Genomic DNA, 13,579 nt, shown 5'->3' on the forward strand with positions numbered 1-13,579 from the left:
CAGCAGAACAGACTATAGAACAGACATAGAACAGACTATAGAACAGATTATAGAACAGACTATAGAACAGATTATAGAACAGACATAGAACAGACTATAGAACAGATTATAGAACAGACATAGAACAGACTATAGAACAGACTATAGAACAGATTATGGAACAGACTATAGAACAGACATAGAACAGACTACAGAACAGACTATAGAACAGATTATAGAACAGATCATAGAACAGACTATAGAACAGACTATAGAACAGATTATAGAACAGACTATAGAACAGATTATAGAACAGACATAGAACAGACTATAGAACGGATTATAGAACAGACATGGAACAGATTATAGAACAGACTACAGAACAGACTATAGAACAGATTATGGAACAGACTATAGAACAGACATAGAACAGACTACAGAACAGACTATAGAACAGATTATAGAACAGACTATAGAACAGATTATAGAACAGACATAGAACAGATTATAGAACAGCAGAACAGACTATAGAACACCAGAACAGACTATAGAACACCAGAACAGACTCTATAGAACCGTAGAGTCTGTTCCTTAGTTCTGCACACCAACAATTAAAAATCAATAAAGTATCATTCATTTCATGATCCATCTTCATAACTTACTGTTGCTTTAAGATCTTATGAAATCAGATTCAGTGTTTATTGATTGGTTGATTGATTGGTATCTTTATTTCAATCCTGTAACTCACAGGTGTCAAACATGTGTCCCGGGGGCCAAATCTGGCCCGCCAAAGGGTCCAGTCCGGCCCACGGGATGAATTTGTGAAATGCAAAAATTACACTGAAGATATTAACAATCAATGATGTTAAAATCATTGTAATTCAGGTTCCACATACACACACATACAGTCCAATTAGATTTAAAGTGGGTCAGAACCAGTAAAATATGATCAAAATAACCTATAAATAATGACAACCCCAAATGTTCTCTTTGTTTTTTTGGTGTAAAAAAGTAAAATTACATGAAAATGTTTACATTACCAAACTATACTTTTACAAAAAATGTGAATAACCCGAACAAATATGAACAGGAATGTCTTAAGAAAAGTAAATGCAATTTGACCAATATTCTGCCTGTTAGTAAATATTTAGTTCGACTGTAATGCACATGTGCAAATGATAAACTGATAAACCGAGGCAGAATATTGTTAAAACTGCACTACTTTTTCTTCAGACAATTCAAGTTGTACATGTTATTCAGATTTTAAGGAAACTTTATAGATGTAAACCTCATCATAATATAATTTTACTTTTTTCATTGTTATTGTTTTACTGGTCTGGTCCACTGCAGATCAAATTGGGCTGAATGTGGAACCTGAAACAAAATGAGTTTGACAGACCTGATGTAAATAACAATTTAAACAGAAAGGCAAATAAATGATAATCAAGAGGATGAGAACAAAACAAAATTGTAACTTAAAACTGCGACATCTTAAGCCTCAAAATTTACAAAAAGAGTAGGAAGAAGTGTAAACTGATCTAGTCCGACCCCTTGTTCTTCCATATGTGCCTTCGGTTCTGTGTCAGCTCCACAGCTGGACCATCAGTTCACATCACAGTCACTAAATGAAACCGTGAGGCCAATATTTGCACATGATTAGCCTAATTTCTTAAGTCATATTTTTGGGCCAGAAGGTCCTGGGTTCGATTCCAACCAGGAACCTCTCTGTGTGGAGTCTGCATGTTCTCCCCGTGTTTGTAAATGAAAAGAATTGACAGACTGAACTCACAGTTTGTATTAATATTGAGAAAAAGTAGCCGTGTGCAGTCCAGAATGCTGTTTAAAAAAAAAAAAAGAAAAAAAAAAAAAGGCGACTGAGCTGCATTAACTGTTGGTAAAGAAATAATGTGGAACATTTACTTCATGAAATAGTCGAGCGATTTGAACTTTAAATGGAATCAAACATATTCAAATAATTTGTCACTAAAATTTCAGTAAGAATATTAAGAGAAATCTTGTGCAACAACATTATTTTCAGCAGATAAATGGTGGATGTACTGTATCTGCTCTGTTTCTGTGGAGTCATTTCCTGTTTGCCATCAGTATCAGGTAGACCAGGGGTTCCCACAGTGGGGTACCTGTACCCCCAGGGGTACTTGGAAGGAGTCCAGGGGGTACTGGAAAAGTTTATGTGAAAATCCATTAAATAAGTCATCATGTACTGAATATAAAATAAATAATGTGAATTAATGCAGAAATATAAAACACAATAAATACATTCATATAATAGTTTTATTGTCTATCATCTTGTTGAAGCTTTGGAAACATTTGAAGAACATTTATATTTTATATGATTCAAAATGAGTTTATTTGAGTAGATAAGGAATTATTTTATATTGATGAAAAGTTCATTTATTAATTAAGGACCTTTTTTTCTGATCAATGACAGAGGGCACTTTTATTTTATATTTTACACAAAATTTACTTGAATAAATGTGTTATTTTTTTATATATTACAGTTAAATATATGTTGTTTGTTTACACAGTTTTAATATAAACAGACATGTTTGGCACAGGAACACATTTGGACAAATTTTTTTCAATCAAAAATGCTTAAGTGACAGTTGGGGGTACTTGGATAAAAAAAAGTATGTTTTGGGAGGTACTCCACAGTAAAAAGTCTATTTCAGGGGTACTCTGCTGTAAAAAGTCTATTTCAGGGGGTACTCCGCTGTAAAAAGTCTATTTCAGGGGGTACTCTGCTGTAAAAAGTCTATTTCAGGGTACCCTGCTGTAAAAAGTCTATTTCAGGGGGTACTCCGCTGTAAAAAGTCTATTTCAGGGGTACCCTGCTGTAAAAAGTCTATTTCAGGGGGTACTCCGCTGTAAAAAGTCTATTTCAGGGGGTACTCTGCTGTAAAAAGTCTATTTCAGGGGTACCCTGCTGTAAAAAGTCTATTTCAGGGGGTACTCCGCTGTAAAAAGTCTATTTCAGGGGTACCCTGCTGTAAAAAGTCTATTTCAGGGGGTACTCCGCTGTAAAAAGTCTATTTCAGGGGGTACTCTGCTGTAAAAAGTCTATTTCAGGGGTACGTCGCTGTAAAAAGTTTATTTCAGGGGGTACTCCGCTGTAAAAAGTTTATTTTAGGGGGTACCCTGCTGTAAATAGTTTATTTCAGGGGGTACTCCGCTGTAAAAGTCTATTTCAGCTCTGAATGGTTTAGGACCAAAATACATCAGTGACCTCCTGGCTCAGTATGAACCCACCAGACTCCTCAGGTCATCTAGATCCGGTCTGTTGTCAGTTCCCGGAGTCAGAACCAGACATGCAGAAGCTGCGTTCAGCTTCTATGCTCCACATGTCTGGAACAAACGCCCAGAAAACCTCAGATCAGCTGAAACACTCAGTTTATTTAAATCCAGGTTAAATACCCACCTGTTCTCAGCTGCATTTGAATAGTTTTGATTCATCAGTTCAGATCTGCACTATTCCTTTTAAGCTAAAAGTTTTTATCTGTTTTATCTGCTTGTCTCTTTTATCTGTTTATCTGTTTTATCTATTTATCCGATTTTTATTTGTTTGTTTGTTTGTTTTTCTCATGCCGTATGCTGTAATGCTTCTAATGTTTTATGTAAAGCACTTTGAATTGTCTTGTGCATGAAATATGCTATAGAAATAAACCTGCCTTGCCTTGCCTATTTCAGGGATACTCCGCTATAAAAAGTCTGTTTCAGAGGGCACTCTGCTGTAAAAAGTCTATTTCAGGGGTACTCCGCTATAAAAAGTCTGTTTCAGAGGGCACTCTGCTGTAAAAAGTCTATTTCAGGGGTACTCCGCTACAAAAAGTCTATTTCAGGGGTCCTCCGCTATAAAAAGTCGGTTTCAGGGGGCACTCCGCTGTAAAAAGTCTATTTCAGGGGCACTCCGCTGTAAAAAGTCTATTTCAGGGGGTACTCCACAGTAAAAAGTCTATTTCAGTGGTACTCCGCTGTAAAAAGTCTATTTCAGGGGTACTCCGCTGTAAAAAGTATATTTCAGGGGTACTCCGCTGTAAATAGTCTGTTTCAGGGGGCACAACAGCAAAAATAATTCATGCTTCCAACTACACTGCTCTATGACTTACCTCTTGACATCTGGCTTTGGCTTTACTGACTGCCTCAGATCCTCAGCTGCTTTTTGACAGAGAAAAACAATAATTATCCCATTGTTTCTCTCCATGGACAGCAATTCTAAATATACTACAAGGTATTCTAATGGAGGAAGACAGAAATGACATCACCTTTGTAAACGACATTGTAGAAAAAAATTGAGAATAACCCATTAAGACCAAATTTGACTCAATGTATGTGTGAAGTTACACTGGTGGGAGATAACAAGTGAGTATGAGAGAAAGAAAGAGACAGAAAAAGAGAGGGAGAGGACAGTAGGGGACAACAGAGAAAAAGCAGGAGGGAGAGAAAAAGACAGAGAGGAGAGTAGGTAGAGACACACAAAGTGTGAGAGGAAGAGAGAGTGAAATGGAGAACAGCTGATCAGTCTGGTACTGATTAGAGTTCCAATTAACATGTCCACGTACCTGCCATATCTTCAAAGAAGACAAGAAGGCTTCCTTCTGTATGATGCTCTCGAGGCGCTGGAGTTCATAAGCAGACAGTCCACAGCATGCATACTAGTGATACCCCCCACAAACAAACACAGTAGAATCCAACTGATCAGAACCGAGAATCAAAATGACCTGACGTTATCTGAAAGGCATTTCTGACTAAACACTTCCAAAACATATGTCAATGAAGTAAAAACTACTGGTTCATAAGAACTATGTGTGAGCTGTGTGAACTGTGTCCTCACCTTGTTGTTTGGGTGAGAATTGTCATCCCAAGCATAGTAGGGGAGTTTAGGTCCCGGCCCACTTCAGCCTCCAGCTCCTCTGGACCAAGTGGATTTACTTCCTACAAAGTGACAGCACTACCACAATTTGCCTTTTGGGAATTTCTCATTCTAAACAAACAACCCAATTTGACTCAAGGATGAACTACCGGTGATCAAGGTCAATGTGTCCTCATGTCCATCCCATTCTCATGAATGCCACATGTCATCAGGCACATCTGGATGGAAATTAATTACGTCTGGCACAAAGGACAGTAGGCTGACATACTTAACACATATTCTTTAACCAGTGTGTCCAGGTCTTCATCTGGGTAGATGCTGAGACAGCTCAGCACACAATCACGCCTCACGCTGATGTCCTCATTCTGGAGAAAAAAAAAAAAAAAACCATTATATGATTCCATGCTTGTCAGTGTCAGAGACACAGTGACACACAGGTGATGCGGCTAACCAAGTCACTGACATTTCCCTACTTGACCACCCCATCACCTTGTTTACCCCACTCAGGTCTAACCCATTTAGTAAACGATAATTTTGAAAGGGCCAGAAAAACATTTGAATAATGTACAACAATACCTGAAAAACCCACACATCCAACCTTGCCCAAGATCAGACACTGTAGGCCTAATGAGTTTCTTGTATTGTAAATCAAATCATTTATGCTTTTAACATGCTGTTATGGAAAAAATATTACTCTACTAAATTCGTCTATAATAATGAAGGATAAGATCAAACATTCAGTGTCAAAGAAATCCCTTTATTTGGAGCTCCATAGAAAGAGATCCCCCTCAGACGAAGACTGAGACGGTCTGAACCCACAAATACAAATCACCCTGTAGTCTTCTGTCTCCCATGAGAAAATTATGATGTGTGGCAAGTGTTTTGGTTAGTGTCAGGAACTTAAAGATCAGACCCCTGTGAGAAATGTTGGCTTGGCCTTCTACTGTGGACACAACACAAAAGAGGTCCAAACTGCTCTAGAATACACAGTGACATGAATATATCTGAAATAGAGTTAGAAGCCTATATGATATATGAAATATATATGAATATATATGGATATAAGTAATATTTCCATTACATACTCCCCCCTTTTGATCATTCATTGATCACTAAGAATAAACCATAACAAAAAGACCAATCACACACATCCATCCCTACACCCCTGTCAAGGTTTAAGTAGAGATTTCCTAAACCATCATAGAGGAATGCTTTGTTTTCCCAGAGGACAGACTCTTAAGTAATCATCAAGCAAATGTATAGAAAACAGAGAGATTTTCATATTTATACGTTAACAGGTTTACCAAGTACCAAGATAAACAGGCTCATCATCTGGGAAAAAAAAATTAAATCTAAGTGTTGTTGAAAACTTGATGTCACTATTTAAAATGAATGTAAATGATGAAATATAATATTGTGACCTATAATATTGTTTGATTAAACTACACATGAAGGTCTTAGAGATGGATGACTTGCATTGTTATGTCGACAATAATATAACAAACGACATAATGCCTGTCATCCAGTCACAACAAATGCAGCTTTTATTAAAATCTCTGTGGTTTCTACTTTGATAATCAAATATTCTTCTACTCAAAAAGGTCAGTATGATTTGTGTATATGTAAGGGATTTTATCAACTTGAATACTAAAATGTATTGTTTTCAATTCAGACTAACATTGTATTAATCTCTTCATTAAGGACAAGAGGGCTCCAGCAAGGACGTTACTCCAGAAAGCTTGACTGTAGGACGCATCATGCAGTGGATGACTGGACAACGACATAAGCCTGTTCTGCCAAGTGAAAACAAGGACTTTGTCATATATATGAAATTCAACCATGACTGTGACACACAACACACTGTTGTTTTCCAACTGTAAGCACCTGCAGTCATACAGTCACATTCCCTTCAGCTCACCTGAAAACATACACTGAATTTCAAAAACATTTGACACTAGCCATATGCCACGGGCAAACTTTTGATCGGGTGTAACACTCGGTGTAAAGGAAAACAAGTTACTACGACATGTCACTTCATATATTTTATTCTTGTCATTTTTGTGACAACTTCTTCTTCCTTTCTGTAAATGGTTTGGTATGCTAAATGTAACCTCCATGTTGCTCTTTGGAATACCCACAGTCATTATGTTTTAGAAAAGTCAAATTTAATTCTGATGATTAATAGAAATTTCATCAGAAAGTTCTCAGTTAAAATGTTTGGGACTCCTATCTCATGTTAAATTGAACAGATGTCAGAGCAAGTCCTTTTTTTTTTAACAAGTAGACTGTCTGCAAATGTTTACTTTAGTTTGTACTATTAAAATCTTTTGCAAGATCATATTATATCTCAGGCAGTTCTTGTGTTGCCATTAGACTTTCAACACACTGAACCATTGTAATGTAAATGTCCTCTGCCGAATGACTCTGATGAGGCCAAGGGATTTATCATGGACTGTACAGTTTCCATAATATATGGAGTCAGAGGGCACTCAATTTCCGGACTTGAACTCCATATGGTTCCTCGTGCACAGCATCAAACATTTCCCAGTCAGTTCCAATAGCTCCATGTTCTGGGGGGGGATCTTTTTATATTTTGTATGAAACAGCAATTGTTAGCCTCATAGACTAACTGCCTGAAGTCATATTTAAGGTTTTTAGCACATAATGCACTGTGAATCAGCAGTGTTAGGGGAACTAGGTAGATACCACAATTTAGCTAAATATGACTTAGGCAATTGGTTATAAGTCTAATAATTTTGAATTTTTTTTTTAAACATACCAAGCACACACTGACTTACACAGGCATAGTGCAGTGACAACAGAAAACCATTTAACCAGAGAATAAAATGTGTATAATGGTCAAGCAATCAGAACATGGAGAACATCTATCATAAATTTTGCTTTGCTGACTTGCCTTATTTGTGTGATCACTTGAAGTATTACACACACTTACTTATATTATTTTTCAACACTTGTTCCTGAATTTAACATTCTACTCCTTCCACACTGTTGAAGATACTGACCCCATTCAAATAACAATGAAAAAATCAGACGTTTTATGTAAACCTAAGCCTCCACATATTCAGGTTCAAAACTTGTCAACTGCACTTTGCCTTTGTAACAGCGCCTTGAGTTTGTGCTTCAACAAACCTGCAAATCTTCGTTCAGGACACAAGGGTTCTTCATGTGACCCAAAACCCAGAGCTGGTTTGGGGAGAGTCCACCTTCAGACCGTAAAGGATGGTTGTCCCAGCCTTCTGTGAAGGTGTGAAGTGCCTCTGCCAGACGTGGAAGGAAGACATAGTGGGCACAAAACAGATGAACAACATCTGCCAAATACACACCATCTTCCTCGAGACTGTGAAGAACTTCATAGTAAAGGTGTGTCACGCTGGTCCAGACATCTCGCCACAGGCGCTCGATTCTAGATCAGAAACAGGACTTATTCAGCTTAAAAGTAATAATTTAAATTGTCTGACTAAAAAACTTTACAATAATTTCCCATTTTACATCTTACTATTGATAAATTGTAAATTATGCGAATTATTTATTGTAACCTCTGATTATGTATGAAGCTCCCTCTTCCAGCGCCTTTAACAATGAACATGGTTTCAGCAATTGAGACATTTTCAACACCTTCATCCCCCCTGACCCTTGAAAACACGTGTGAGAAATGTTCAGCCATATTCATCACAGCAAAATATTCCACTGAATGTTACTGAAATTAGTAATTAGGGCATGGAAACAATAGCACAAGTTTAAATCATTGTTTACCTGGAAGGCCAGCCATAGTTTTCCACTGCCTTCATAAAAAATGAATGAGCAGTGTTTGAGCGGTTATTTGTTGCAGGTTCCAGATAGAAATCTGTGTAGAAAGACAATTTATTCGGGCCTACAAAAATAAATAATCTTAATGAGTTCAGGATTATAGCAACAGCAGTAAAAGCAGGAACCCATAGGTAAAAGTCAGGAACCATAGGCATAAAATAAAAAAAAATAATAGTAACTGAAATCAGCTGTCTGACACATTACATCTGCACTATGTCCATAAATTTCTGGGTTAGCATATGTATTCTCTGGGTAGAGAGTTTCTCAGTCATGACAGACAAGGAAATTAATTGGAATTTAAAAAAAAAGTTTATTAAAGTTCTGAATATATAATGTTTTAAAATGTTTATTCCCTGCTCTTCTCCTCCTGTACCTCCTCCTTTGTCTCCTCTCACCTGCCTTCTTCATCCTCCTGCTGCTCTTAACCTCTATCTCTTTAACTCTTCCCTTTCTTCTCATTAATGTCTCCTCCTTCCCTCCTTCCTCCCTCATATTTTTTCTTCATATGATTGCCAGTCAGTACTGCTCCCTATGATTGCCATCTGAGTCTATCTACTTAAAGTGACAGAGTAAAATATGATAAACGTTATGAAAAGTTTTGAAAATTCATTGTTAGTAATGTGTGTGAACCGTGTTGATAACATGTTTATGAACAGTGAATACATAAACACAAATGTAAACAGATAATGAAGCACCGTAATAAAAGGTGACCAACCTTTCTCGAGTACCCATCTATTGCACCAAATATGACAATGTTCTATCTTGAAAACAAAATATGAAATGACAATGAGCAGTCAGTCACCCTCCTCCATAAATAAATAAGGAAATAAATAGTAAATAAAAAGTCTTACCGTATAAGCTTATGGTTTGTGTCTACATGGACTAATGTCAAAGGCCCCTGCACAAAGTATGTCCTCCTTACTACGCACCCCAGCCTGCCATCCTTTCCAAAACTCCTGGAGCATCGACTCTGTGCATGGACTCCTTGATGCGACCCCATTGAACTCTATGCCCATCCGCTTGCAGACAGCCTTTAACCATTCTATATCCTGCATTTGGGATCCTGCTTTTGATGGACTGCACAGCATCATCCAATTCACTGTCAGTTAAGCTGCTGTATGTAGACCTTGTGGACAACCCAAGTTCACGCATACGCCGGAAGATCTGCTTTGGCTGACACTCAACAGATTTGCGATGCAAGACACTGGTAAGGGAGGTCGATGAGTCGGGACAGAAGCTCCTCAGAAAAAATGAACTTGGTCGGCCTCGTTCTCCAGCTCTAATAAAAGCACAGGGACTCTCTTGGGAAACAGCTGTGTGGATCTTACTTTGCAGGGATAAAAGACACTCCCAATTTCAGCTGGGATGTTTAAAGTACTGGAGGCAGCTGTAAGAATAAATGCTTCTTGATTTACAATGTACTGCAAATAGTCCAAATTCAAGTGCGGTTGATTTAACGCATCTGTAATCCTTGACTTCAGACGTTCCAATAACTGAGTAGCCACTGGTCCCTGTAACAAAAAACAAGTTTGATGCATTAAATGCCACTGTTAACTTAGTCGTTTACCACATACAGTACTCTATCAATTCTACATAGGCTGGACAAACGTCCAACATACTTCTGTATTTTTAGCAAAATGAATATGCCAATCACTAGCTTGCAAGTTAAAACAAACTCTTAATTATTATGCCGACTCTATGAATCTTGACAATTGCTGCGTTGCTAGCGACGCCGCTCTGATCAGAGGAGCACGGGATATTTGCCTTATGGTTCATTTTACCTTAATTAAAACAGCTTCAGAGTAATACTGCTGCTGGTTAAATAAACGACTTGTAACTTGTTACATGGGTGTCCCAGCTCTCGTCTCTGCGGACTTTGCACTTAAACCGTAATTTCTTGTTGTTGACAGATAAGACTACACAAACATAGACGCCATAATATGTGTATGAAAATCCATCGGTCCACTGATTGATTTCCTGCTGTGGTAAACAAATGCACATGGCCGAGAGAAAAATTGTCAAAGAGGAAAAGAGACCGGTGTGGGAAAAAATACGGACCTTGTAAAATTTGGACCTTTTTGGAATTTGCGCATGCGCGAGCGCAGCCTTACCGGATGTCAGGTTCAGCGACCCCTAACCCTAACCCTAACCCCTAACCCTAACCCCTAATCCTAATCCTAATCCTAACCCTAACCCAAAGCACACAATTCTACTCGCAAGGTACTTATTTCATAAGCCTCGCTGAACCTGACATCCGTAAGGCTGCACTCGCGCATGCGCAAATTCCAAATAGGTCCATATTTTACAAGGTCCGTATTTTATGCACACCGGACGTATAGGATGGACAGATTTATACGCCAAATGACAAAATTTACAAATCGATAAAAGTTATATTTTGATCAACATTTGTCGCAAATGAATCATTTCATATTTTGCAGGTCAATCCTAATTAACTAGCGCAAGCCAACTTCTGATGCTAGAAATGTTAGCACTAACTTAGCGTCACCGGCATGTCGTTAACTTGCGAGCTAAAGGAGTAAGTCTGTAAGTCCATGAACTGTACATTGTTTAATAAAGTACAGTTTTATGAAATAAATATTGGATATACAAGATGTTGACTTTACCTGTGATGCTTCTCCTGCGCGGCAGCTCCACTCGTTTCACCGCCGTCAGACATTCTTAGCTTTGGCGCATTCGCGATTTGAGGAATCGAGGTTCGATTATTTGCCCTGTGACCTGCCTGTGACCTATGTGACGTCATTTCACCACTTTTCTACTCGTACCCACCAAACTTGAATTCGTGTTCACAAAAAGACTTCGTAGTCGTAGAATAAGAGTTGTATTCACAAGACGTTGCACTCACAGCTTTTAGATTCACTCACATGAAAAAAATCCTAACTCACACAATTTCTCAGACTCATGACAGCAGAATTTTGTGTACAACAATTTTATTGACCTACAATGTTTAAGATTACGAATACGAAAGGTTAAATTTGATTTGGGTTTGACCCAAAAAAACCTGAAATGATGAAAAGACTGACTTTAATAAACTATCCAACAAAAAGATGTGAAGAACTGGAAAGAACGCACATTTATGAAGAAAAATAAGACATTTGAACACATTAAGTCAGATCGACAAAGAAACGGAACAACAGAAAACTGTTCAAATGAAAAACCCTTAAAAACCCATACAGACCCAGACGTCCACCTTTAACCCTTACAGACCCCGACTCCACCTTTAACCCTTACAGACCCAGACGTCCACCTTTACCCTTACAGACCCGACGTCCACCTTTAACCCATAAGACCCAGACGTCCACCTTTAACCCTTACAGACCCAGACGTCCACCTTTAACCCTTACAGACCCAGACGTCCACCTTTAACCCTTACAGACCCACATGTCCCCCTTTAACCCTTACAGACCCAAACGTCCACCTTTAACCCATACAGACCCAGACGTCCACCTTTAACCCATAAAGACCCAGACGTCCACCTTTAACCCTTACAGACCCAGACGTCCACCTTTAACCCTTACAGACCCACATGTCCCCCTTTAACCCTTACAGACCCAGACGTCCACCTTTAACCCTTACAGACCCAGACGTCCACCTTTAACCCATACAGACCCAGACGTCCACCTTTAACCCTTACAGACCCAGACGTCCACCTTTAACCCTTACAGACCCACATGTCCCCCTTTAACCCTTACAGACCCAAACGTCCACCTTTAACCCATACAGACCCAAACGTCCACCTTTAACCCATACAGACCCAAACGTCCACCTTTAACCCTTACAGACACAAACGTCCACCTTTAACCCTTACAGACCCAGACGTCCACCTTTAACCCTTACAGACCCAAACGTCCACATTTAACCCTTACAGACCCACATGTCCCCCTTTAACCCTTACAGACCCAAACGTCCACCTTTAACCCTTAAAGACCTAAACGTCCACCTTTAACCCTTACAGACCCAAACGTCCACCTTCAACCCTTAAAGACCCAAACGTCCCCCTTTAACCCTTAAAGACCCAAACGTCCCCCTTTAACCCTTACAGACCCAAAGGTCCACCTTTAACCCTTACAGACCCAGACGTCCACCTTTAACCCTTAAAGGCCCAATGTCCAAAGGGTCCAGTCCGGCCCCCCTCCAAAGGGTCCAGTCCGGCCCCCCTCCAAGGGTCCAGTCCGGCCCCCCACCAAAGGGTCCAGTCCGGCCCCCCTCCAAAGGTCCGTCCGTCCCTCCAGAGGTCCGGTCCGTCCCTGGGCTGAATGTGTGAAATGCTTCAGTTCCAGCTCAGATGTGAATCCTTTGTTCTCTTCCTCAACAGAGCAGTTTCATCTGCAGTGGCTCACATCAGTCCAATAGTGTCAGAAGAACCAGAAATACTCACACTCCACAGTTTGTCCTGAATACATGGAAACATTTTCATGTCATTTGACTGTATTTACACTAAAACAAACCAACATTTGACAGAAACACCAATAACCTGAACAAATGGAAACATTCTGAAATGTGTGCAGTGTAATTTGAACAATATTCTGTCTGTTCTTAAATGTTCTGTGTGTTTGCAGATCCACTGGAAGTCCTCATTTACATGTTTTTAAATGATCAACTCAAACATAATAGTGTTCAAATTGCACTGAGTTTTCTTCCCAAATGTCAGTTGGTTCATGTTCTTCAGTGTTTTAAAGGAGAGTTGGCAGATGGAAACATTTTCATCCCACAATTGGACTTGTTTGGCTGTAAAAGCTAGTGTAAAGTTTGGAGTTGACATTCTTTGTATATGATTGTGTTCTTCTTTCACTGCTCCCGTCCACTGCACATCAAATTCAACTGAATGTGGAACTGAACTCAAATAAGTTTGACAGAACTGAGCTA

The sequence above is a fragment of the Sphaeramia orbicularis genome, chromosome 13, assembly GCF_902148855.1.
Source record: "Sphaeramia orbicularis chromosome 13, fSphaOr1.1, whole genome shotgun sequence".
NCBI classification, from domain to species: domain Eukaryota; kingdom Metazoa; phylum Chordata; class Actinopteri; order Kurtiformes; family Apogonidae; genus Sphaeramia; species Sphaeramia orbicularis.